At 40.4% G+C, this 27,347-nt stretch overlaps 1 protein-coding gene across 2 annotated transcripts in view; it reads right to left on the bottom strand.

The window, feature by feature from the left end:
- Positions 1-27,347, bottom strand: part of KANK1 (KN motif and ankyrin repeat domains 1) — a 213,963-nt gene that overhangs the window by 169,687 nt on the left and 16,929 nt on the right. Inside the window, exon 1 of one of the 2 annotated variants that reach the window (XM_070480400.1) lies at positions 9,129-9,209. The exons of the other annotated variant lie outside the window; for it this stretch is intronic. The gene's annotated coding sequence lies outside the window, so the exon portion shown is untranslated. Of the gene's footprint in view, positions 1-9,128; positions 9,210-27,347 lie in introns of those variants that run through there. 2 annotated transcript variants of the gene reach the window in all.

Raw genomic sequence — 27,347 nt, 5'->3', positions numbered from 1 at the left:
TCTTTGCAACCCCATGGACTGTAGCCCATCAAGCTCCTCTGTCCATGGGATTTCCCAGGCAAGAATACTGTAGCGGGTTGCCAGTTTCTGCTCCAGGGATCTTTCTGACCCAGGGATCAATCGAGTCTCCTACATTGGCAGGTGGGTTCTTTAGAAGCCAAGAGTTTCAGAGGAAAAGCATGTCTAATCTTGAGTAGATTTTATTTTACTTAGTATTTTTACCTCCATCTCTATCAGTAAGATTCACCTATAGTTTTCTTTCTGTCTGTCCTTGCTTTTTGGTGTCTTTTCCTTGTCCAGTTGTATCAAAAGGATAATTCTCTCTTTATAGAATGAGATGGGCAACTTTTTTTTCTCATATTCCAAAACATTTTTAGAGCACATAAATTAAGTTTCTTGATAGTTTCATGGAAATGCCCTGCAGACCATTTGGACCTGTTTTCAGGCAGTCTTAACCTTTGCTGATGCCATGTTGATGCATAGCTGGAACACAGATTCCTACAAGTTATCTTTCTTTTCTCTTAGGCAATTCTCTGTCAAAGGAAATGTTAACCTAAGGATCTTTTAAATATGTTCTTGATTACCAAATATTATTTAACAAGCAATGATGATGTCTTTATCTTCCTGGTATCAACCAGGAACTGCCGGGCACCCTGTTCATGTCAGGTTCATCTACTTCCTTCAGTTTTCTACTCTGCTCTCCTCTCTAGCCTCTCATCCCCTTTCCAGCTTTCTTTTACTCTCTCCCACTCAACTTTCTCAAGAAGTGAAACACAGCACTCAGGCAGAAAGATGGCTGGATTTAAAGTGAAGACTTCCAGAGCTACCCTACTTTGGAGAAACTGCTAAATATATGGCAGGAGATTATTTTGGAGTGTGGGAATAGGGGAAAAGGGGCTAAAGAAAGTTAAAAGACAATTCAGGGAAAGAATGGGAAAAGAAGGTGGATAAAATGGAAGCGCTGGGGGAGAGAAGGCCACAGGGCTTTTTTCTTATAACTAAACCTCTCCCTGCCATAACCCCAAGAGCCACAGTTGAGAGCTTGTATGTCCTCTCAGGCTGCCAGCCATTGCCTCTCACTCCTAAGACAATTTAATTCTATAAGAGTCCAGGTTATTTTCTATTCAGGGTTTTTTGAGAAGATGCTTATCTGTTCTTGCTGCTCAGCGTGAAGATATATACTGTTAAAGATCTGCATTCAGGCTTATGCACAGATATGGGGAAGAAAGAGTGGCTTGCACCATCTTTTTAAAATAATGAGTGGTGAGTGGTTTTTGGTAATAAACACCCTAATGGCTACCATAAAACCTAGTTAAAGATCAGAGCTTCTCTTTAGAATTATCAATATCTAAAAGATACTACATATGACAAACCTCTGAATGAACCAATCAACGGATTAAGTTGACTTATTTATCCCACCTGCACTGTGTTTTTTCCCCCATAGGAAATAATTATTCTGAGTATCTGCAACTAATCCACTGGTACTGAGACCACTGAAATACCAGACATGCCCACATCAGAAAGCAAGTCCTTTTTTTGTGTACTTAACTGCACAGTACTGTATAGAGTACATTAGTAGAGTACCTTTATTTCAAGCCCAGGATGTCCAGAAACATGTGTAAAAGCAGCAGTATATAGCCAAATGTGTTAGTTGGGTACTAAGGCTAACTTTGTTGGACTTATGAACAAATTGGACTTACAAGTGTACTCTCAGAAGGAAACTTATTCATATGCAGGAGATGTCCTAACAAGACAATTTTACAACTCGGAAAAGGGCCATCATCTGCTACCATGATCTTGTACCTATAGCCTCCAGAACTGTGTGAAGTAATTTTCTGTCATTCACAAAAGAGAAAAAAAAGAAAGCAAGTCCTTGCTCCAAAAGGCCTCAGTTACTGTGGAGGGAAAAGGCCAGAGCCCACCAAGGTGGTTTTCCCTAGGGAGCTTCTTGACCACAGGACTCTGCATACAATCACCCAACTCCAATTAAGGATTGTTCTGCCCTTTAGCAGCTATCAGAAGATGAAAGCAGCCCCAGGAAGAACCCTGCTCACTTCCTTTAGACAGACAATAGGCAGCCACCTGCTCAGGGATTTATTCCCCAGCTTCCGAGTTCCTCTGTCACAGAGTCACCACAGCTTGGGCCCCAGAGGACAGGGAGAAGAAAGAAACAAACAAGCCAGGTGGCTGGGGCAGACGGAGAAGTCAAACCCCTACAGGGCCGCCTGGGGCTTGTGAAAGCCCGGTTGCTCCCCGTCTCAAGCTGTGTGCTGAGACACATGTTTGAGTCGTAATAGGAAAAGGAAGGAAAAACAGTTTTTCATTCTAAAGGAATGAGAAACGGACAAACATGAAACAGAGCCTGCCCTGAAACACTGTGGGGCTTTCATCTACCAATCTAGCTCAATTCTGCCACAAACAACTTCTTGGCAATTTTATTCACTAATAAACTGAAGTACTTTAAATGAACTAAGTCAGCCACAGAATGAGGCGTTATCACTATGTACTCAGTAAAGCACTCTTTTCCCACAGGACTGAGTGGGGTGTTAAAAAGGCAAGGGGCCTGTAGTCACATCTGGAGGAAGTTGGGGGAAGATTTTGCAGGACAGTTTTAATGGGGCATTCTCCACTCCCTCTATAAGGTTTTGGAACAATACTCCTGGACAAACTATCGAAGTAATAGAGAAGAAATAAAATCAGAAGAAAAGATAAAACACCGAAAATTCACATATGCCTCCCTCCCCTCTGCTGTCCTATGAAAGAAATAGAAAAAAATCTAAAAAACAAAAAAACACTTCTTTGGAATTACTGATGCAATTAAAATGAAAAAAATTAATTTTACACAATTAATTTATATAGTCTTATCTATAACTTCATGCAATGTACAATTTTTCAAACAGACTATGAAATCCCTGCCATTTATGTATTTATACTCACTTCCCTCTTATTCATTTTTATTGTATAAATATAAAATGTTCATCATGAAACTTTTAAAAAATCCCAAACAGAAAGAAATTTCAAATTATAATGCCTAAAGAAATTTTACCACTGTTACTACTTTAGGATATTCATTATATTTATTTTTATGAATACATATATATATACATATGGCAAATTTATATATATATATATAAATACATGTGAGTTAATTGGTGGAGGATATTTGTTTATAAAAATTTCTTCACACTACATCTATTGGATTTTCTCTCATAATACCTGTCTGTTTAGTTAAATATAGATTTGTTCACATTTTCTTTTCAAACATTCTTGGCAAATACCTTTGCTATTTATTATGAAAGTTGTCACAGAAAGCAAACAGAGGCATCCATAACTGCTGCTGAGGGTTTAACAGCCAAGGAAGTACCAAGTTCACCTGCAATGACCACAACGTCAGGGATCCACCATGTATCATTGACAAAGCTTTGGAAAGCCCTCCTGGGTTAATAACTAAATAACATAAAGATCATGAACTCCTTATTGCCAGATTCAGGCTTAAATTGAAGAAAGTAGGGAAAACCACTAGACCATTCAGGTATGACCTAAATCAAATCCCTTACGATTATACAATGGAAGAGAGAAATAGATTTAAGGGACTAGATCTGATAGACAGAGTGACTGATGAACTATGGAGGGAGGTACGTGACATTATACAGGAGACAGGGATCAAGACCATCTTTAAGAAAAAGAAATGCAAAAAAGCAAAATGGTTGTCTGAGGAGGCCTTACAAATAGCTGTGAAAAGAAGAGAAGCAAAAAGCAAAGGAGAAAAGGAAAGATATACCCATTTGAATGCAGACTTCCAAAGACTAGCAAGGAGATATAAGAAAGCCTTCCTCAGTAATCAATGCAAAGAAATAGAGGAAAACAATAGAATGGGAAAGACTAGAGGTATCTTCAAGAAAATTACAGATACCAAGGGAACATTTCATGCAATGATGGGCTGAATAAAGGATAGAAATGGTATGGACCTAACAGAAGCAGAAGATATTAAGAGGTGGCAAGAATACACAAAGAACTGTACAAAAAAGATCTTCATGACCCAGATAATCACGATGGTGTGATCCCTCACCTAGAGTCAGACGTCCTGGAATGCAAAGTCAAGTGGGCCTTAGGAAGCATCACTATGAACAAAGCTAGGGGAGGTGATGGAATTCCAGTTGAGCTATTTCAAATCCTAAAAGAGGATGCTGTGAAAGTGCTGCACTCGATATGCTAGCAAATTTGGAAAACTCAGTAGTTGCCACAAGACTGGAAAAGATCAGTTTTCATTCCAATCCCAAAGAAAGGCTATGCCAAAGAATTCTCAAAACTACTGCACAATTGCACTTATCTCACACGATAGAAGTAATGCTCAAAATTCTCCAAGCCAGGCTTCAGAAATACGTGAACCGTGAACTTCCAGGTGTTCAAGCTGAATTTTGAAAAGGCAGAGGAACCAGAGATCAAATTGCCAAAGTCCCCTTGATCATCGAAAAAGCAAGAGAGTTCCAGAAAAACATCTATTTCTGCTTTATGGACTATGCCAAAGCCTTTGACTGTGTGGATCACAACAAACTGTGGAAAATTCTGAAAGAGATGGGGAATACCAGACCACCTGACCTACATCTTGAGAAACCTGTATGCAGGTCAGGAAGCAACAGTTAGAACTGGACATGGAACAACAGACTGGTTCCAAATAGGAAAAGGAGTACGTCAAGGCTGTATATTGTCACCCTGCTTATTTAACTTGCATGCAAAGTACATCGTGAGAAATGCAGGGCTGGAGGAAGCACAAGCTGGAATCAAGATTGCAGGGAGAAATATCAATAACCTCAGATATGCAGATGATACCACCCTTATGACAGAAAGTGAAGATGAACTAAAGAGCCTCTTGATGAAAGTGAAAGAGGAGAGTAAAAAGTTGGCTTAAAGCTTAACATTCAGAAAACTAAGATCATGGCATCTGGTCCCATCACCTCATGGGAAATAGATGAGGAGACAGTGGAAACAGTGTCAGACTTTATTTTTTGGGGCTCCAAAATCACTGCAGATGGTGACTGCAGCCATGAAATTAAAAGGCGCTTACTCCTTGGAAGGAAAGTTATGACCAACCTAGACAGAATATTAAAAAGCAGAGACATTACTCTGTCAACAAAGATCCGTCTAGTCAATGCTATGATTTTTCCAGTGGTCATGTATGGATGTGAGAATTGGACTCTAAAGACTGAGTGCTGAAGAACTGATGCTTTTGTTTTTGTTTTTGTTTTTTGTACTCTTTTTTTTTTTTAATTTTTTTTTCATGCGTCTTTTTTTTTTTCCATTTATTTTTATTAGTTGGAGGCTAATTACTTTACATTATTGCAGTGGTTTTTGTCATACATTGAAATGAATTAGCCATGGATTTACATGTATTCCCCATCCCGGTCCCCCCTCCCACCTCCCTCTCCACCCGATCCCTCTGGGTCTTCCCAGTGCACCAGGCCCGAGCACTTGTCTCATGCACCCAACCTGGGCTGGTGATCTGTTTCACCCTATAGAATTGATGCTTTTGAACTGTGGTGTTGGAGAAGACTCGTGAGCGTCCCTTGGACTGCAAGGAAATCCAACCAGTCTATCCTAGAGGAGATCAGTCCTGAGTGTTCATTGGAAGGACTGATGTTGAAGCTGAAACTTCAATACTTTGGCCACCTGATGTGAAGAGCTGACTCATTGGAAAAGACCCTGATGCTGCGAAAGATTGAGGGCGGGAGGAAGGGGACAACAGAGGATGAGATGGTTGGATGGCATCACCGACTCAATGGAGATGAGCTTGAGTAGACTCTGGAAGTTGGTGATGGACAGGGAGGCCTGGCGTGCTGTGGTCCATGGGGTTGTGAAGAGTCGTACACAACTGAGTGACTGAACTGAATATAAAGAAGGAGCTGCATTCTTTCCCAGAGAATCTTCTGCTGGTTGTCTGAATTGAAAAAAACCCTCCCCAATAATCATTTTCACTGAGACTTGCAATGTGGTAGAAAGACTACTGATATTATGAAGGTATAAGGCTTCCTTGGTGGCTCAGATGGTTAAGAATCCACCTGAAATGCAGGAGACCTGGGCTTAATTCCAGGAGAAGGGAATGGCAACCCACACTAGTATTCTTGCCTGGAGAATTCCATGGACAGAGGAGCCTAGTGGGCTACAGTCCATGACATCACAAAGAGTCAGACACAACTGAGCAACTAACACACTAACACAAGGATTATCTTAATTGCTTTTCCTTAATTATTTATCCATAAAAATATTCTTTCCTCCATCAAAATACCAATGGCATTTTTCACAGTACAAGTAATTCTAAATTTTACAAGGAAATATAAAAGACCCCAAAGAGCCAAAACCATATTGAGATGAACAAAGCTGGAGAGATCACAATCCCTGGTTTAAAACTATATACTATAAAGCTACAGTCATCAAAAACAATATGGTACTGACACAAAAACAGACACACAGATCAGTGATACAGAAGAGAGAGCCCCGAAATGAGCCCACACTTACATGGGCAATTCATCTCCAACAAAGGAGCCGGGAATATACAATGGGGAAAAGACAGCCTCTTCAATAAATGGTGTTGGCAAAATTGGACAGCTACCTGCAAAGGAATCGAACTGGACTACTTTCTCATACCATCTACAGAAACAAACTCAAAATGGATTAAAGACTAACATGTAAGATCTGAACTCACAAAATTTGTAGAAGAAAAAATAGGCAATCTGCTCTCTGACAGCAGTTTTAGCAGTATTTGTTTGGATACATTTCCTTAGGCAATGGGGTAAAAAAGAAAATAAATAAATGGACTACATGAAACTAAAAAGCTTTTGCTTAGTAAAGGAAATAAAATGAAACGAATTTTATCAATTTTATCAATAAAATGAAAAGCCTACTTGAATGAGAGAAGATATTTGTCAAGAATAAATCTGACAAGGGATTAATGTCCAAAATATACAAAAAACTTGGCATCAAAAAAACGAACCCAACTGAAAAATGGACAGAAGTTCTGGACCTTTTTTTCAAAAGAAAACATACAGCTGCCCAATAGACATGTGGAACACTCAACAACACTAATCATCAGTGAAATGCAAATCAAAATTACAATGAGCTATCACCTCACACCTGCCAGAATGACTATTATCAAAAAGAATCCTTGTGAATTGTTAATGGAAATGTAAATTGGTGCAGCCCCACCACTATGGAAAACACTAATTCCTCAAAACCTTAAAAACAAAAATACCACATGACCTAGCAATTCAACTCTTGGATATTTATCCAAAGAAAACAAGAACACTATAGAAAAGATGTATACAGCACTATGCTCACTACAGCATTATTTTACCATTGCCGAGATATGGAAGCAACCTAAATGCCCATCAATAGATGAGTGGATAAAAAGAATGTGGAATGTATATATACAATGGAATATTGCTCAACCATAAAAAAGAATTAAATCCTGCCATTTGCCACAAGATGGATGGACCTAGAGAGTATTATGCTAAATGCAATAAGTCAGAGAAAGACAAAAATTCTATGATCTCACTTATATGTAGAATTTAAAAAACAAAACAAATGAACAAACTTAACTAAACAAAAAGAGTCACAGATACAGAGAACAAACATGTGGTTGCCAGAGGAAGGCAGTGGAGAGAGAGATTAAGAGGTACCTACTTTCAGTTACAAAATAAATGAGTCACGGGTATAAAATGTACAGTGTAGGGAATATAGCACATATTATCATAATATTTTTGTATGGTAACAGATAATTAGACATACGGTGATCATTCTGAAAAGTAAATGTGAAGTTACTGTGTTGTATACCAGGAACTAGCATGTGAATTATACTTCAGCATCAAACAAATTCACCAAAAGAGATTAGGCTTGTGACTACCAGAGGTGGAGTGGGGGGTTCGGGGGTGCATGGGGAGGAGGTTGGATGAAGTCAAAAGTTATGAAATTCCAGTTATAAGATAAACAAGTAGGAGGGATGTAATGTACAACATGATAAATATAATTAACTCTGCTGAGCATTATATATGAAAGCTGTTAACAGAGTAAATCCTAAGAGTTCTCATCACAAGGAAATATATATTTTTTCCTATTTATTTAATGTATCTATGCGAGATGACAGATGTTCACTAACCTTATTGTGATAATAATTTTATGATATATATATGTCAAATCATTATGGTATGTATCTTAAACTTATAAAATACTGTGTGTCAATTATATCTCAAGAAAACTGAAAGTATTTTAAAAAATTCTCTCAAGGAATTACCATAACAAATTTTTAGTACCTTAATAAAAGAATTTGGCAAAATCAAAGACACATGAGAAATAGTTTTCTTAACTATACATAACCACATGCTATTGAAGTTATGAAGACAGATTATGAATTTCATAGTATGCTGCTGCTGCTAAGTCATAGTATGGAGAACTTTAAAAGTAGGATAAATGTTTATCAATATTTCCTACAGTTCTGACTAGGGAAAAAATAAAAAAACATGAAGTGATCTCAAACTGTTAATCTTAACTATATGATCAAAGAGTTCGCCATATTGGAAATAAGATTTACATCAATATTCTTTAGCCTAAAACTTCCCATTTTCTCCCCACTACCACTTTGCCCTTTCAGAGTGTTAGCTGGTCTACTACAGAATTAAAAAGCAGTGTGTTTTACCATTTTGTGATATTGTAGACTTAGGCTATAAATGCAGATATAAGAAAAGCATGGTTTACCATTTGTATATGACACTCACCATGCAGTAAGAGAATTTGTATCATTAGCCTTATCTTTTTAAATTATACGAAAAATCAATTTTACAGGGAGGAGCCTAAAATAAGCCTCTACATATAATAATTAATTCAGAAGCAACATGTCCACAACCAAGGCATATCTTGCATTCAACACGGCAGTTCATTTTAATTCACCTCCGCTACCACTATTTTAAAATTAAGATGTTTCCTGTTCTTAACCCTTACATTCTCATTGTCTTATACACTCTTTGACAAAACTTAATATTAGGTTTGTTTCCATTCTTCCAAGGGCTTTAGAATCACCCACTGTTGCAGGGTAAAATATTTCTGAAAACAGAAAAGGTAATTTAGTTCATCACACTTACCCAGGATTCCCCAAGGCTGTTCTGTGAATTCAAATGCTTTCCCATTGACAACACATTACAGTAGATTTTCTTGTTCATTGGACCCAGGACACTGGCAGCCTCAGGTTAGAGGGGCTCCCAACATTTAGCCAGCAACCTTTTTGTACTGAGCAAAACACAGATTATCAAATGAGCAGCCTACACGTCTGAGGGACTCAGGCTGCAATCTGAGAAGGCTGAAAAAGGACACCGAGAGACAGAGCTGCTAATTAATTCTTCTCATCAGCCGCAAATGTTTCAGACAGCAACTGGTCTGGGAACACAGTTTTGACATCGTCAAGATAATGACTTGATTTGTTCCCAAAACGCTGGGAGAGCTGCTGCAACCCTATCTGGTGAGAACCATTTGTACTCTTTTCTTCCCAAAGCCAGAAGCAAGTCTTGCTTCTAAAGACAAGAAACACTTCCTGTCTTTTCTCCAAGCTTGACAGTCAATGGGCTGGCTGACTGTGCATTAAAGCCTTATCAACCTGACACTGAATTATGGGCTACTTTAGATTAGCTAAAGCAATATCCGTCCCTGGGTTGCCAAAACAGAATTTCCTAACCAATGGTATTAAAATACAGACGTCTTACAATGTGCCCAGAGACAGAATTTAGGACACAAGGTTACCTTGCATTCAAGTATTTATTAGGGGGTGGGTGGCAGGTACTGAAAATGACTAAAAGAATAAAAAACAAAAAACAGGTGAAAAGCTACAATGTGCTACACAGCAGCATCCCTGGCCTCTGCCTACTGGGTGACAGTCCCTCCCATCCCCCCAGGTTCAACTGTAACAACCAAAAATGTCTTCGAGGGCCCCATGCACAAGGGGTGCAGTTTGCATACTAAACACAGGCACCAGCTAAGACAGTATATAGAAACTGAAGTCTCACTCATCACCCACTCGGGACTGCCTCCACCCACAGGGGCACAGTTTTTCCTAAAGGCCTCAAAGGCTCCACCCAGACCAGCAGAAGCACTGCATGGACACATGCTATTTCTCCTTTCTCACTTCCCACCCACTCCTCCACCCTCTCTGCTCTGGGCCCAGCAGCCATCAAGCTTCTGAAACTGTTCCCGCTGCCAAAGCCACCAGATACGACCCACTTCTCGCGGCTCCACAGGATCAGACACCAGTAACTATTTCTTCCTTGAAGTGCACTCCTGAGGGCTTCCTCTGGCCTTTCTGACCATCCGTCCCAAGTCTCCTTGCAGGCTGCCCTTCACGGTTTAGCCCTCAGCCCTCTCCGCCACCTACCCTGATAGTCTTATTACCTCATAGCTGCAATGACAGTCCATATGGGGGAGATTCACAGAACGCAACTCACTGTGCTCTTCCTCTTTTTCCCCAACTTTAAATTCAGATTTAAGCTGACATCTCCCTTTTGATGTCCTGTAGACCCCAGAACTCAAACCAAACTCACTGTCCTCCACCACAAACCTCCTAGGAGTCATCTCACCTGGTAGCAGCTGGTTTTCTCAGAAGGCTGGGCACTGTACTTAACTCTTCCTCCCCAATCACCTCTGAAACCTCCACTCTGCCCATCTTGCTCCAGCCCCTTGGCCACTGCCCTTACCCAGACTAAGACTTCTCCTACCTGGGTATCACTACAGGTGACTCAGTTCTCTGGCCATCCTCACATCCCCCAAGCCGGAGGGAATTTTCCAACCTGTCCTTCTAGTTACAGCATTCAACGGCTTAAAACTCTATAATAATTTCTTACCACTCGAGATAAAGATTTCAATTTCTTAACATGGTCTGCCAGGCCCTTTACAACCTGTCTCCCCATGCCACACCCTCCCATACCCAACAGTACCCTCCAGTCTGAAATCACAAACTAAACTCACTTTGCTTCTGAAATACATGTTCTCCCCCTCTATCTGCAACAGCTTCTTGCCCAAATCCACCACATCACCTGGCTAACCCCACCTCACCCAACAGGTTTCCACTTAAACTCCTCTGACCCCCACGTCCCACTAAAGTTTCTGGTTTCAAGTGCCCGTAATAGCCTGTACTTCCCCTGTCAGAGCACTTACTCTGCTTATTTGCCTGATTGCCCAACTAAACATGTGGTTTCTCTTCTTTTCACCACTCACCAGCTTCAAACTCGCTTATTCCTCCCATACAGTGTTGGCTGGTCCCTCTGTTAACTGCTAATCTCAAATCTGTTATGACTGATTTATGTTATATCAAAAGTTTATGTTATAAACTGATTTATGTTATATTATGTTATATCAAAAGTTAATATAAGTAGTAAAACTACAGAATGCCCCTCTCTGCACCAGAAGCTATAGTGATAAACACACATATATGAAATGGAACTAATCCTCAAGGGGAAAAAAAAAAAAAAGTGGGCAAACAGCGTAATATGAAATGTTCTGTTTACCAAGCAATAGATCTACAAATGCAAGTTAGTAAAGGCAGCTTGAAAAAATGGGTGATTAAGAGACGTGAAATGGAGAAATTATCAGGATGAAGCAGAGAGAATCTGTAGCCTCCTTCTAGAGAAAAAGATTTGGACTTAGATTTTGAAGGTGGTGAGGGACAAACTGAGGCATAGAAATTAACTAAAGAAATGTCAACTTTTGCAACCATCACTAACTCTGTAAAATCAACTGGATATATCATGTTATAAACTGCCTCGTGCTAGTTTCTGGTAGCACTGAGAGCATGATACGGGACAGTCACTCTTCGGTGGCGTGAGAACTGTAAGGCACAGATATCTGTGCTGATTCTCCCTCCATAAAAGCAGCAGCAAGTTCAACTTTCTCACATACACTGCTGCTGCTGCTGCTGAGTCGCTTCAGTCGTGTCCGACTCTGTGCGACCCCACAGATGGCAGTCTACCAGGCTCCGCTGTCCCTGGGATTCTCCAAGCAAGAACACTGGAGTGGGTTGCCATTTCCTTCTCCAATGCATGAAAGTGAAAAGTGAAAGTGAAGTCGTTCAGTCGTGTCCGACTCTTAGTGACCCCATGGACTGCAGCCTACCAGGCTCCTCTGTCCATGGGATTTTCCAGGCAATTGCCGTCTCCGTCTCAAATACACAATTGGACAGAATTACTAATAAATAGTTTGGGTAAAAATTTACTTCTTGTTACCTCTCATAACATTTACATACGTGACATTTTAAAATTGGAAAATTCTCAACCAATAACCTTTACATATCATATGAAGTCAAAGTGAAAGTGTTAGTTGTTTAGTCGTGTCCAAATCTTTCATGACCCCATGGATTGTAGCTGGCCAAGATCCTCCATCCATGGAATGCTCAAGGCAAGAATACTGGAGTGGGTAGCCATTCCCTTCTCCTGGGGATCTTCCCTACCCAGGGATTGAACCTACATCTTTGGCATTGCAGGTAGTTTCTTTACCATCTGGGCCAGCAAGGAAGCCCCACTTAGGAAGTTAGATGTCTTACAAACATGCTTTCATATGATTCTTATGGCCACCTTCTGAGAGAAGCAGTATTATTCCCACTTTACAAATGGGAGAGCTGAGGCTGTGATCAAAACAGACAGAATTCTCTTAAATCTGACTCCACACCCTATGTTCTAAGCTGACTCTCAAAATAAGTAACTGAGCAAGAAATGGCTTTTGCCAAATAGCAACTGATGGCAGAAATCCACCTGTTTGAAAAGGCACCTTTACAGGTATCTATAAGTAAGTCAGCAATGTTCCAACTCAAACTAGTTTCTGTCAGTTTAGTTTTTTAAATAGCTCTAGTCTGAGGCAAAACATGCCTCTTAGGTACTTTTCAGACTCTTTTGTCAATCATGGAGTAACCTTTACTGAAAAGCTTTAAGTTCTCCTCCTTCCCAGAGAACTGAGAACAACCCAGAATACTTAAGAATTTGTGTCATTCTTAAATATGCAACTTAAAAAAGGAGAGAGAGGTCCTAGGCTCCTTGGACTTTGAGCATGACCTCCTGCTAAGTTGCCTAGGAAAAGAACACATCTATTGAGCAGGTATTACATGTCAAACATGTTGCAACACCATCTTTCTTAAATTCAGAAACTCTAAATTGGGTACTACTGTTACCTCCATTTTACAGATGGGAAAGCAGAGGCTGAGAAGTCCAGAGCCTGTGTTCCTTCCACTCTCTACAGCATGCGGCCTTTGCCACTACCCGCAAACACTGCTCTCAATAGCTCTGCTCTGAGACAAGAAAAGATGAATATGTTAACAAGGGTGGCAGGAAGAAATCCACTCCATAGATGGGCCTCTTAAGGGCAAGGTGTTATGTTGAGTGAGAAACTAAAAGGACTGAAAACCTCACAGAGATTGTCTATGTGTTAAAGACACAACCAAATCAGTGAAAAATAGAAAACAATCCCTCTAAGGTCTCTCAAGGCTCAGCACTATTGACATTGTGGGTTAACTGTCTGTAGTGGGAGCTGTCCTGTACATTGTAGGGTGTTTAGCAGCATCCCTGGCCTCTACTCATTTGATTCCCCTGAATTATTAGAATAAAAAACTACTCCAGACATTGCCAAATGCCCACTATGGTGCAAATTCACACCCCACCCCACCCCCCCAATACTGCTTGAAAACCACTGCTCTAAGTGAGATAGGTGTTGAAATCCACAGAAATAACTGGCTGCTTCAGAGTCTTATCTGCATTAAATAAATGCAAGTCTTTTTTTTTTTTAACATAGTAAGACACAAGCCAACCAAATGCAGAACTATCTTAGAGAAAAGAAAAAAAAAAAGAATCCCTCTCAAAACCAGATCTGACAGAGACACGTGCACCCCAATGTTCATCGCAGCACTGTTTATAATAGCCAGGACATGGAAGCAACCTAGATGCCCACCAGCAGACGAATGGATAAGGAAGCTGTGGTACATATACACCATGGAATATTACTCAGCCGTTAAAAAGAATTCATTTGAATCAGTTCTAATGAGATGGATGAAACTGGAGCCCATTATACAGAGTGAAGTAAGCCAGAAAGATAAAGAACATTACAGCATACTAACACATATATATGGAATTCAGAAAGATGGTAATGATAACCCTATATGCAAAACAGAAAAAGAGACACAGATGTACAGAACAGACTTTTGGACTCTGTGGGAGAAGGCAAGGGTGGGATGTTTCAAGAGAACAGCATGAATATTATCTATAGTGAAACAGATCACCAGCCCAGGTGGGATGCATGAGACAAGTGCTCGGGCCTGGTGCACTGGGAAGACCCAGAGGAATCGGGTGAAGAGGGAGGTGGGAAGGGGGATCGGGATGGGGAACACATGTAACTCCATGGCTGATTCATGTCAATGTATGACAAAACCCACTGCAATGTTGTGAAGTAATTAGCCTCCAACTAATCAAAATAAATGAAAAAAAAAAAAGGAATCCCCCTCAAATTACTCCTTCATAAAGGACATTAGTAGCACTTGAGACGATGTTTACATTCTCTCAGACCTGTGGTTTGTTGAAAAATTAATTTATCCTATCTATGCTTTGATCTTCAAGCAAATTATTTCCTGAGACAAGATTTAACTTGTGAGTGCCCTAGAGGCTAAGCAGCTGTCAGAGGGGAAGTGGCATCAAATTCCAGGTGGCAAGCAGAGAGGGGGCTTCCCATCCACCCAAGCAGACCCTGCTCAGAAACACACCAAGTGCCTCCTGGGGTCCAATTTTCCCATGAAGATTACAGGTTCAAACCACAATGCAGCTGAGCTCTGTCTTCAAAGAAGAAAGAGCTTATTACGTGGGTCTATTTTATATATGAGCACTAGTGTTTCCATTATGAAAGCCCTTTTTGTTGTTATTGTTATAGTTTTAGTTCTTAATTTCACAACAAGGAAGACAGTCAAAACTCAAGTGGTCTCCCTGCTTCTATCCCTCCTTTTTACTAAAAGAGGGAAGGGGGAAGCTTCCAGTCTTCCAACAGCTTTTGCTCATCTCAACCCTGTCCTGCAAGGTGAATGCTGCCAGCCAGATGGAACTCATGAGCCCTGAATAAAATATTTGTTGTATTAAAAACCACATGCTTGACCTATAGGAATGCTGGCTGCAAACCAAGACCAGAGTTAACTGTGTAATCTGTTCATACTGTGCCTTCCAGAGTAAGCAAGATAATGCAACCCCCAGATACAAAGATGTCCAAGTCCTCATTCCCAGATCTATGACTGTCTATGATACATTACATGGCAAAATAGGCCTTTGAAGATGTGATTATAGTTAAGGACCTTTGAGGATAGGAGACGTCCTTGGGTTATCCACATGGGTCCAATGTAACCATGAATCCCCAAAAGCAGAGAGCCTTTTCTGGCTGTGGTCAGAAAGACAGAGAAGTAGCAGCAGGAAAAACTCAAAGCACGAAAGGGATGCAAGTCACTGATGTGGCTCTGAAGATGGAGGAAGGGGGTCATGAGCCAAAGAACACAGGTGGCCTCAAGAAGCTGGAAACAACAGATTCTCTCCCAGAACTAGCCCTGCTCACCCCTTGATTTGATTTTGGTGAGATCTGTGTCGACCTTGTGACCTACAGAACTGTAAGATAATACATTTGTGTTGTCTTATACACTAAACTTGTGGATTTTGTTACAGCAAGGTTAGAAAAATGAATACAGATTCTGGTACCTGGAAGTGGGGTGCTTCTAGAAGAGATCTAGCAATGTGGAAGTGGCTTTAGATTTGAGCAGTGAGTGGAGCCTGGAAGGCTTCTGGAGAGGATGGTAGAGAACGTCTAGATTGCCTTGGACAGACCTGTTTGTGGACATACAGATGTTTGTTAATGATTGCAAAGGAGGACTCAGAAGGAAGTGAAGACCGTAGCAGAGAAAGCATAAATCGCCTTAGAGAGATATACCTAAATGGTCAAGAGCAGAGGAAATCACAAACACTACCATATACCATACTGCCTACTGCGCTCTCAGAAAGTGAAGCCCCAGATGGGGGAAGGCCCCTGACAAACTGGGGACACCTCTGCCACTCAGCAGCTGCACTGGACAGACCAACTCACTCTGCAATGCGCAAGGCCACTGTCCTTGGAACGCTGCTACATCCCAGCCATGTGACCCGGGTCAAACGACCTCTCTGACCTGCATGCAGTGATAATGCTAGCACCCGTCTCACAGGACTGTTCTGGGGATTAAATGAGGTCATGCATAGCAAGTCCTTGGTGTGGTGCTGAGTGCAGAGCTGGCACTCCAAAGTATGAGCTATTTTTCTGACCCCGTCTAGAGGGAAAAACAACTGTACAGGAATATAGCCTTCCTTTCTCCCACAGAAAAGTCTTCCCTAGAGAAAACTTAGGGCCTAAGCATGAAAGAAGAAAACAGAGGCAAACACGATGCTCAGGAAGCCAGTGCTCTTACAAACCAAAGGCAAGGTTTGAGGACTCAATAGGGCTATTCCAAAAAGCAAGGGACAGATGGACTGAGGGCTGGGGAAGCTGCCCAAGGAAGCAGAGAAGGACAGAAAGGAGGTTGAGTTGTTCCTGCTGGTGACTCTATTACTGGAAACTTGCCAGCTGCAGTCTGAGAACACTGGGCAGAGATACTGTGCCATCGCCAGTGCCAACTTGGACAGGAAGTGATGCTGCTGGGTCCCACGGTTGAGAGGCAAGCAGGAGGGGGTGAAAGAGGCACCCTTAAAGAAAGGCATCATTTTTAATTCTCCTGCCTGGCTTCCTACCTCAGCCTCCCCTCTTCATCCACGGAATTATAAAACACAACAAAAATTAAAAGACCACAGTTATTCATATAGGGGTAAGACAAAGCAAAATTTTATAGAAACTCAGAATTTTCTACTAAGGAAAGCTTTTTTTCCTATTGTAAGTTTTTGTTTGTTTGTTTTGTTTTTTAGTTTTGGAGCTTTCATAAAGTTTCTGGGACAAGACATCACTGGGAAGAAAAGAGGCCCTAAAAGCATTTGAATATCTCTTTCTGTCTCTGTACCCTTGATGGTAAATTACAGTAGTTCATTCCCCAAGATTAACAGTCAATAGTTAAATGTCAGCCAGCAGGGTACTGCATAACTAAGGGGGGCGGGGGGGTGGAACTCACCTTAGGAATGATTATGAAAAAACCAGCTGGCAAAGAACTAAATCATTCTCCACTAGTATGTTTATAAGATAGAATATATACATCTGCCAACACAGGCAGCATTTTCTGCCTAAGAGCGGCATTTTCCTCCTTTCTTTTTCTCAAAAAAAATCTCCTGGTGCCTGTTGAGAAGACATCACATCTTACATTACTTTGTTGGCAGTAAAATTCACAGCCTCCCTGGCAAAGTAATTAAGGCACACATTTTTATGACGAAAGCACATGTACCCACTGAACACAATAATGCTTTCAAAAAGAACAAACAAGTTTCAAAAGTTCTTCCAACAAGCCCATTGTTTGGGATTTACAAGCTGGAGAAACATACATTTCTACATTACATTTTCTGAATTTCCACAAGTTGGGTAGCTCTAAAGGCTCATTCTTCATACTCCCACTGATTATTCAAGTCCTTTCCCATTAAACCCAAACATGCAGTTATCAAGGCAGATGCATCATCTGGGTGCATATGACAACAGAACTGGATCTTTTTTATGCCCACCCCTTTCTCTGCTCCCCATAATGCAAATCTCTCCTAATCCTTATAGGTAAAAAAAGAGTGGTAAAAGGACTGGGTGACATGTTCTTCTCCTTATGTGAACCCAAATCTGTGAACTCTGGGAGTGTCAGCCAATCTCCAGATCCTCCTAAAAGGATGGTGTGAGTGCACAGTGACTTTGTTTTGCTTTTCACAAGCCTGGAGACAGGAGGTATGGCTTGGAGACAGATAATGAACTTGGCTATTGAAAACAAATTCCAGACTACTTTCTGAACAGCAAAACAACACACAGGATAGGAACCATTCCAAGTTCACATGACCTTTGCATCTGCCTCACTGAGTCTATCAGGAACTAGTAATGACAACCTGGTTTTGATCGACTGTGCCAAAAACCAGCCTCTGTTATCCCTGACTTCTCACTAGGCAGTGTTTGCCTTCAATCAGGATAGTCCAGACATCCAAATGTGATCAAGGAAAAACTATTTGGGATGCAAATAAGTCAAATAACTCAGACTGGAAGATCAAGTATTTTGGAGGATAAAAATATATATGTATATAAAGCTTTTCATTTTAAATGTTTCTTTCTGGGGCATAAGAGGTTTCATATAACACTTAAATGCCTATGCGTTATCTCATCTGTTCCTTACAAAGATTCTAGTAACTGTCTCCACGTCCATTCTCAGATGAACAAACTGAGAAAGGGGAAACTTACAAAGGTTAAACAACACGCCCAAGTCACAAATCCTCAGACCTAAACTCTGACCCCAAATTCACGCTCTTAACTCAGGATTAACATCTATGATACACCGTTATGAGCAGCAAATTCTTAAAACAGCTATGATTTGTCCAAACTGCCCTGCAGGTTCAACAAATTTTACTGATGATTAATTATTGTCTCCTGTTTTCAACAATCTTTGTTCCTGTGTTATGAAAACCTCATATACCCACCTTTGCTTCTGACTGGCCATCAGTCACAGTATCTTCTTGGCACTGGCTTCAAAGCAATGCAAATATTCACAAGTGCCTTTCTTGTCAAAGAGTTACCATCACTACAGGACAAAATCCAATTCCAAAATGTTCTGACCAGCAACCACACAGTGCCAGACACTCCACCAACTTCAGAAAGTTACCTAGGGTTTCTGATCACAGCTACCTTCCTGCCCCCTCCTATGGCTGTGTACAGAAGCTTTATCATAATCACAATGGCCAGTTTTGTTTTCTGGCCAAGAGAAACGATATGCACAGTTGACCGAGATGCTACCATGGGTAAGGAAATCTCTGATTTACTCTAGAAAACTGCAAGTGCATTTCTTCATGATAAACTCAAGCAGTTTTACCCACTTCCAAGATGTTTTAAAGCCAGTGATTAAGAGTGAATTTTAATCACAGGCTTAACCAGCAAATTGTATGCTCAAGCCAAGTAGCTTGGTGAAGACTTTCAAATAAGAAATGCTTAGCTTCTGAGTATCAGCTATATATCTAAACATAAAATAAAACAACTGGAAAGTAGCACAGTTGTTGTAAGGGGGAGGGGAGGGGAATTAAGGAGTTGGTATTTAGTGGGTACAAAGTTTCTGTTTGGGAAGATGAAAATACTCTGGAGATGGATGCTGGTGACGGGTGCACAGCCACGTGAATATACTTAATACCACTGGACTGTATACTTAAAAATGACATTAAAAAACATAAACAGGAAAACTTGTGCTAGCATTCAAGTGACTGCTTCTGTTTTGAAATTTCTCACTTATAAAGGGAAATGAGGCCACAGCAGCACCCTTTAAAACAAACCTCTGAAAAACCCTGGGCCCACTCCAGGCATTACAGGGAAGATTTTAAACCTAAGTTTTAGGTCCAGAGTTCCTAAAGGGAGATGAACACTCTCAAATTACTGTTCAATCTATATACACTGTAATGTCTAAATGAAGTTTCCTGAGAGTCCTCTGAAGAGAAGACTGACCACGGGGCTCAGAACAGCTCACCCATCATTTTACAGTCCTGTTATAGACTAAACATCTGTGTACCCTCCAGATTCACACGCTGAAGCCCTACTCTCCAGTGTGATTGTATCTGGAGGAGGGGCCTCTGAGAGGTAATTAGGTTTAGATGCAGTCCTGAGGGGGAGTACCATGATGGGATTAGTGTCCCTGCAAGAAGAGGAGGAGTCCAGAGCCCCTCCTCCTTCCACACAAGAGGACACTGCAAGAACACTGCCTTCCACAAGCCAGAAAGTGGGTTCTCACCAGAACCCAACCACGAGGCACCTTGGTTGGACCCCCTACCTTTCAGAACTGTGAGAATGTCTCCTAAGTAACCCAGTCTGCAGAAATTTGTTAGAGCAGTCTGAGCTAAGACAAGTCTACTCCAAATATATCTGTGCTTGCACCCATAACCAATTAATGTTTTAAACTCATTAAGACAGCTTCTGAATGCTTCACTCACGAGTATGCTTCTGGGCACTACTGCTCAGGTGGCCACCTAAACAAGTCCTCTTCTTTCTCACTGTCACAATATCAATTCGGCAGCAGTCTGCCTCACACAGACACACACACAAGTGGCGACTGTTTTTTCCATTTTACAGTCTATTCGGAGCAACACTGAGGAGAGGGGCCAAAAGGCTGTCATGGTTCAGAATGAAACAGTCTCCGGTTCACTGAGTCTCTTTTCTCATCTCAGATGGATAGAGGCTTTTCACTGAAGGAAAATCGCCAATGTGACTTGCACTACAGCTGACTACTGATCATGTATTTTCATCACCTGAGAATGAACTAAGTTCATCTCAAATGACTTAAGTGTTCCCACAATCACGTCTCTTCAACTCTCAAAGCTGAGTTTTGCTGTGCAATTGCTGACCTATGTAATCGTTTTCTTTTCTCTCCCTCAAGGCTAAATATTCTGATGTGTAAGCCAGTTTTGATGCCAAAGGTGAATAATCAAGTATCTCTTACCCTTGTTTTGGCATCTTGCTTCCTCCTCATTGGAAAAAAGAAAGCAAGTTTTGCGTTAGAAAACTATGACCTTTACCTAGGGTAGTGTACTTCTTCTTACACTATAAAATTCTGATTGGTTTCCTCTAAAATTTACATAATTCACGTGTTAGTGCAAAATGATGATTAACATCAACAATAAAATAAAAATAAAAACTTAATCTTCCCTAATACAAAAATATGTTGGAAAACTTTTAACAATTAGAATAATGTTACAAATAAAATACAAATAGCTCAGCGGAGCAATAGAACAGAAACAGACACAAAAGCATATGGGATTTTGTACATTGTAAAGTTAGGGAGCATTTGCAATCAAAAAAAGAGAAAAAATGAATTATTAATAAATATTGGGAAAACCAACAGCCATCTGAAAAAGGTAAACTGAGATCCCTACTTCCTTAAGATGGATTAATAATTTAATTATAAAAATGGAAACCATAGAAGTACCAGGAAAAACCCAGGTAGAATATATAAAAATACATATTTTATAAAAAACATAAAAATATACATTTTATAAAACATACAAAAACATATATTTTAGACTGGAGAAGACTTTTTTCCCTTTATGGCATTCAATTCAAAGGTTTTAAAACAAGCAGTTGGTAAATTCACCTACCTGAAGAAATGCAACATAATCCAAGTTCATAAAATGAATAATAAACTGGGAACAACTCCAATTCTTAGTACCAAAAAAGGTCCTATTTCCTTTATAAATAAAGTGTCACAACTTGAAAACTAACAGCCCAATAGCAAAGGATAAAATAGTTCACAGAAAGGTAAATACAAAAGGCTCTTATAGACTCATAAAAAGATATACAATTCTTAAGACAAATGCACTTTACAACCACATGAAATACCATTTTTCACTTATCAAACTGCCAAAGATTAAGCAGTTTCATAAACATAATATGTTGGCATAGATGTAGAAAAAGGTACTTTCATACCTTGCTGGTGATAATTATACATAGTAGCACAATTTTTATAAAAGACATTTGGGGCAATATTTATTAAAATTATGTGTGTGCACGCTCAGTCGTTGTCCAATGCTTTGCAACCCCAAGGACTGTAGTCAGTTAGGCTCCTCTGTTCACGGTATTTTCCAGGCAAGAATGCTGGAGTGGGTTGCCATTTCCTTCTCCAGGGGATCTTCCCAACCTAGGGATCGAACTGCATCTCCTGTGTCTCTGGCACTCCTGTGTCTCTTTACCACTGTGCCCCACAAATCCTTTCAATAATTCCATATTCACAATTTGTCACACGCGAACAAAACAATGTTTATGCAAAATTATCTCTTGCACCATTGTTACAAACAGCAAAATCAATAGGAAATAGTCAACAAAACACAGAGTATCTATAAAAAGAAATACTACGCTGTTTGTTGTGTTTAAAACTACAAAAATATAGGAGAAATTGTACCTACACCAAAGAATCTCGAGGCATGATTACATGAAAAAAGAAGGTGCATAAAAAATGTAAAGTATGGTATAATTTGTGACTTTAAAGGGGGAGAGAATATGAGAATAAACCCATATTCAATTTTTATACACAGAGTATTTCTGAAATGAATGGCACTGACTGTCTCTGAGGAGGGAATGTGGTGGCCAGGTGCAAGAACTGGGAGACTTTTCACTTTGCTCTTTTATGAGGAGCCTGGTGGGCTATAGTCCACGGTTATAGTCACAAAGAGTTAGATACGACTGAACGACAGCACACACACTATCCTTTAAATTTGAGTCATGCATTACCCACTTTAAAATTACTTTTTAATTCAATACAATGGTCGTAAGTAAAGCTGAAGAATTCAATCCAATATTGAAAAAAAATAGACAAAGATCTAGGAGAAAAAGGTAAGAAAATTTAGAGGACTGCTCCAGAAGATCAATATTTGAAAACAGAAATTCAATCAAGAGAAAAAGTTATCAAAGATAATTCAAGAAATTTCCCAATAACTGAAAAACACAAGTTTCTAGATTGGGAAGGCCACTCTGTGTCCAGAAAATTTAATGAAAATAGATCAATGAAACTACCTGGGACAACCAGCTGAGCCACAAGGGGATCCCATAAAAGAAACAGAAAGCTTTCAAAGAGAAGAGAAGGAAAAGTGCCAGCTTTCATAAAAGGCTGGAATTTTTTGCAAGAAATCTTGTCAGTTGTGAAGGAAAAAGATTTTCAAACCAGAAAAGTACATTTAGCTAAACTATCAAGAGTGTGGGAGTTGGGTGGTATAACTGAGACATGCCAAATTTCATGAAAATGTATCTCCCATGTAAATTTTCTCAGAAGCTGCGGCTACTGCCCTCCACCAAGATAAGAGACCAAGAGAGACCACAGGGAAAGGACACATCATGGGATCCAGGAAACAGAAACGAGGGGCATCTCTGGGCTGACAGGCACACTTCATAAGGAATGCCTTCAGAAGGAAAGGATCAAACAGACAACTATCCTGAGGTCTTTAAACGTAAAGAAGAAGGTTGGGCTTCAATCTGGGTATGAATCAGTGAGAGGCACATAAATCTAACAATTCTTAACTGTGGGTGAGAAAAAGGGTGTATTTGAGGAAGGAAATGTCATTTAAATGACACATCTCAGCTGTGAACTATTTTCATAGTCACTATAATCTAAATATTATATACCAGTCAAATTAAGTAACTAGGTTTACATTAGGAGGATTTTAGAAAAGACTGTATGGGAGTTGTTATGAGTTACCATCTCATCTTCCACAGTATGAAGACAGGAAACAATACCCATATTCAGATTTTAAAAAATCAAGAAATGACAGAACAAGCATATTTTCTCAAAATACTGCCATTTCCACAGTCACAAGTATCACCATTTTCAACAACATTAGGAGGAAAACAGATTTCTAAGTAGTTTTCTGTAAGGAGAAGGAATCAGGGGAGAAAAGCAGGGCAAAGGGGCTTCTATTTTCATTTACAGGCATTACAGGGTAATTTAACTTTTTAAAGTACATACACACAAACATACAAAACGTTGACATTTCCCATAGAGCCAATATTCATGTTTTTTTTTTAAACACATGAGACTCAATGACGGGCAAATCTGAATTACCAATGTAATAAAATCCGTATTTCAAATAGCATCTAAGAACAACCTATGGTTTTTAGGGGACTGGTGCTGGTACTGTCCACCAACTCCAACCTGAGGGTTGGGGACATGGGCATCCCCTGGTTGACCCATTCATTAGGAGAATGCCTCAGACACAATGTCAGATGGATACACTCTTTGAAGGTATGTTCCCAGTATTCTTGTGATTTCCATTACCTCATTCTTATGAGAGGTGAAGTTAGGGATGTGTGTGGGTTTGAATGCAGGACTTGATTAAAAGCAACTTGAATAGGAATCTGAACTGATTTGTAAGAACCCATGGCTTTAGGTAATCAGATTTTTTAAATAAATGGAAACTACTGATCCTCTGAGTGACAAACTCAATTTGTTGAAAAAAACAAAAGCACTAGTTGTGGGCTTCCCCAGTGGATCAGTGGTAAAGAATCTGCCTGCCAATGCAGGAGACACAGGTTTGATCCCTGACCCAGGAAGAACCCACATGTCTCAAAGCAACTAAGCCCATGCGCTTCAACTATTGAGCGTGTGCTTTGGAGCCTGGGAGCCATAACTACCGAGCCCATGTGCCTCAGTTACTGAAACCCATGTGCCCCAGAGCTCGAGCTCTGCAGCAAGAGAAGCCACCACGAGAAGGACAGTGCGATGACAGTGCGGCCAGAGAAAGCCCACACCGCAGCGAAGACCTGACACAGCCGAAAATGAATAAATTTTAAAAATTATATATGAACAAACGCTGTGTGGTTGCTAAAAGTCACTGCAAAATTCCCACTTTCAGTTCTAATGCTTAAGTAGCAGCCACAGAGCAGGGAAACTGGCACAAGCCTTGAGGCTTACACTCCTAGATCATCGGGCTAACATCACCACACACCTGCTTAAATAAAAGTAAAGATTTACTAGAATTATTAACTCAGATTTGACCAACTCATGAATGTGATGTTTTGCCGATTTTTTAAGCATCTTTGTGACAGAACTTAGCCAAATTGAAAAGTGGTTTCTCTAAAAATTTCAAGCAAAACTGAAGTTCTAGGTTTGGACACCCCTAAAACAACTCTCATTTTAAAAGCACGTGCTAGGACATCAGTTAGGTGTCCAGACTGAACAGCCTTCTATTAATTTAATCCTCCCTGGTTTTAGCCAACAATTCCTTTTATTGAACTGGGGCAAGAAATTGCTCAAATTTTCTGTCAGAAATAAAGGCCCTTGGGTTTAAAAAGCAAGAATTGGGGATTGACTAGCCTAAGAATTAGACAATGGCAGTTTACAAGTACATTAATACCTGTATAAGTGTAATTCAATCAAATAAAAGCCTATGAAGAGATAACATATCCAAAATTGCTGTTTCAGAACACTGATCAAACCAGTAAGCACAATGCCTGAAACAATCATAACGACCTGGATGAAAGCTCAAAAGAAAATCAGCTATAAGCTAAGACAAACAACTCTCTGATAAACTATGACTTCTTTGTAGAACAGAAAAGAATTCTTACACACCAATTACTCTAAAGGTTACTTGAATGGTCTAACAATAAAAGGCATAGATCTTGTCCAAAAACAAAGAAAAAGAACTACAAAACAACTTAAAAGCAAATGAAAGCTAGCAATAGTAGAGTTAGTCGCTCAGTCATGTCCGACTCTTTGCGATTCCATGGACCACAGCCCACCAGGCTCCTCTGTCCATGGGATTCTCCAGGCAATAATACTGGAATGGGTTGCCATTTCCTACTCCAAGAGATCTTCCTGTCCCAGGGAGCCAACCTGAGTCTCCAGTATTGTAGGCAGATTCTTTACCGTCTGAGCTACAGGGAGGGGAGACAGAAAAGGAGGGGAATGATTGTATTAATTTACCTAAATATTGAAACACAGAATCACTATCAAAATTGAGCGTAAAACTTAGTTCCTGGCATCCTGGTAGCCAAAGCATAAATGGAAACTGGATGAGGTACACAACTTTCATGACTGGGAGGGAAATGTCCCAGTTCATCAGAGAAATATTGTAAACGCTTTTCAAACAGTGAACTTAAACATACACTTCCTCCTCGGAGGGATTCTGAATGACACAGCAAATCCTCATCAGTAGTTTGTTCAACAACAAAGATGTATTGGGGAATGTAAATTGGTACAGCCACTATGGAGAATGGTATGAAGGTTCCTTAAAAATTTGAAAATTTGATTCCTTGAAAATTCCTAAAAAGAGAGCTCCCATAAGACCCTGCAATCCTACTCCTGGGCACTTATCTGGAGAAAAACAGGGTCTGAAAGGATTCATGCACCCCAATGTTCACTGCAGCACCGTTTACAATAGCCAACACATGGAAGCAACCTAAATGTCCACTGACAGAGGAATGGATAAAGAATATGTGGTACATACATACAGCGAAATATTACTCAGTCCTTAAAAAGAAATAATGCTATTTGCAGCAACATGAGATTGGCACACTGTGTGAAGTAAGTCAGAGAAAGAGAAATATCATATGATATCCATTATATTCAGAATCTAAAAAGAAATGATACAAATGAACTTCAAAAAAAGAAAAGAAACAGATTTAGAGAACCACACTTAAGAGGACTGGGGGAGGGAATAGTTAGAGAGTTTGGGATTGAAAGGTACACACTGCTATATCTAAAATGGATAACCAACAAAGTCCTAGTGGATAGAACCAGGAATTCTGCTCAAGGTTACCTGGCAGGCTGGACAGGAGGGGAGTTTGGGGGAGAATGGATACATGTATATATACCGCTGAGTCACTCCGCTGTGCAGGAGAAACTATCACAGCAGTGTTAATCCACCATACTCCAACACAAAATAAAAGTTTTAGAGACTTCCTTGGTGGTCCACTGGTTAAGACTTCGCCCTCCAGTGCAAGGGGTATGGGTTCAATCCCTGGTCTGGAAGCTAAGATTCCACTTGCCTTGGAGCCAGAAAAACCAAAACACAAAGAACAGAAACAATATTGTAACAAATTCAATAAAGACTTACAAAAAAAAAAAAAATCCATTATGCATTCTACATTTTCAGGCTCTGTTCTGGAAGTCTGATATATATCAGCCAACGAACCAGATAAAGATCCCCGCCCTGGGGAAGCCCATATCCTATGGAGTAGATGGACAGGAACCATAGCAGGTAAATTCTAAGTGTCAGTATGCTAGAGAAAGCATACTAAGTATGCCATTGAAAGAAAAGGAAGAGCTAGGCAAAGGGGGCCCAGAGAAGGCAGGTTATAATTCTGAAGAGTTAAGGTACTGAGACGGTGACATGTGAGCAGGACTCAGCAGGAACAGCACAGAGGTCAGAAGAGCAGCAAGGGCCCTGAGGCAAGCGCACACGCCCCTCCGAGGAGGAGCACAGAGCCACCGCCGCCAGCACAGGCGCAGCACCAGCGCTGGAGAGGTGCTAGAGGGTAAGGGGCCGGCAGGTCAAGAATGCCACAGGGCTCGCTGTGAAAACTTCTTACAGAAACGGGAAGCCAAGAGAGGGTTTGAGGAGAAGAGTGTCTCACCTGACCTCTGCTTTTAAAGGACCACTGCTGAGGATGGACTGTAAGGACAGAAGCAGGGAGACCGGTCAGGAGGCTACTGCAGT

This window comes from Odocoileus virginianus, chromosome 18, assembly GCF_023699985.2.
Source record: "Odocoileus virginianus isolate 20LAN1187 ecotype Illinois chromosome 18, Ovbor_1.2, whole genome shotgun sequence".
In the NCBI taxonomy this organism is placed as follows: Eukaryota; Metazoa; Chordata; class Mammalia; order Artiodactyla; family Cervidae; genus Odocoileus; species Odocoileus virginianus.
The sequence above is the reverse complement of the archived record's forward strand: the minus strand, read 5'-3'. Positions and strand labels throughout refer to the sequence as shown.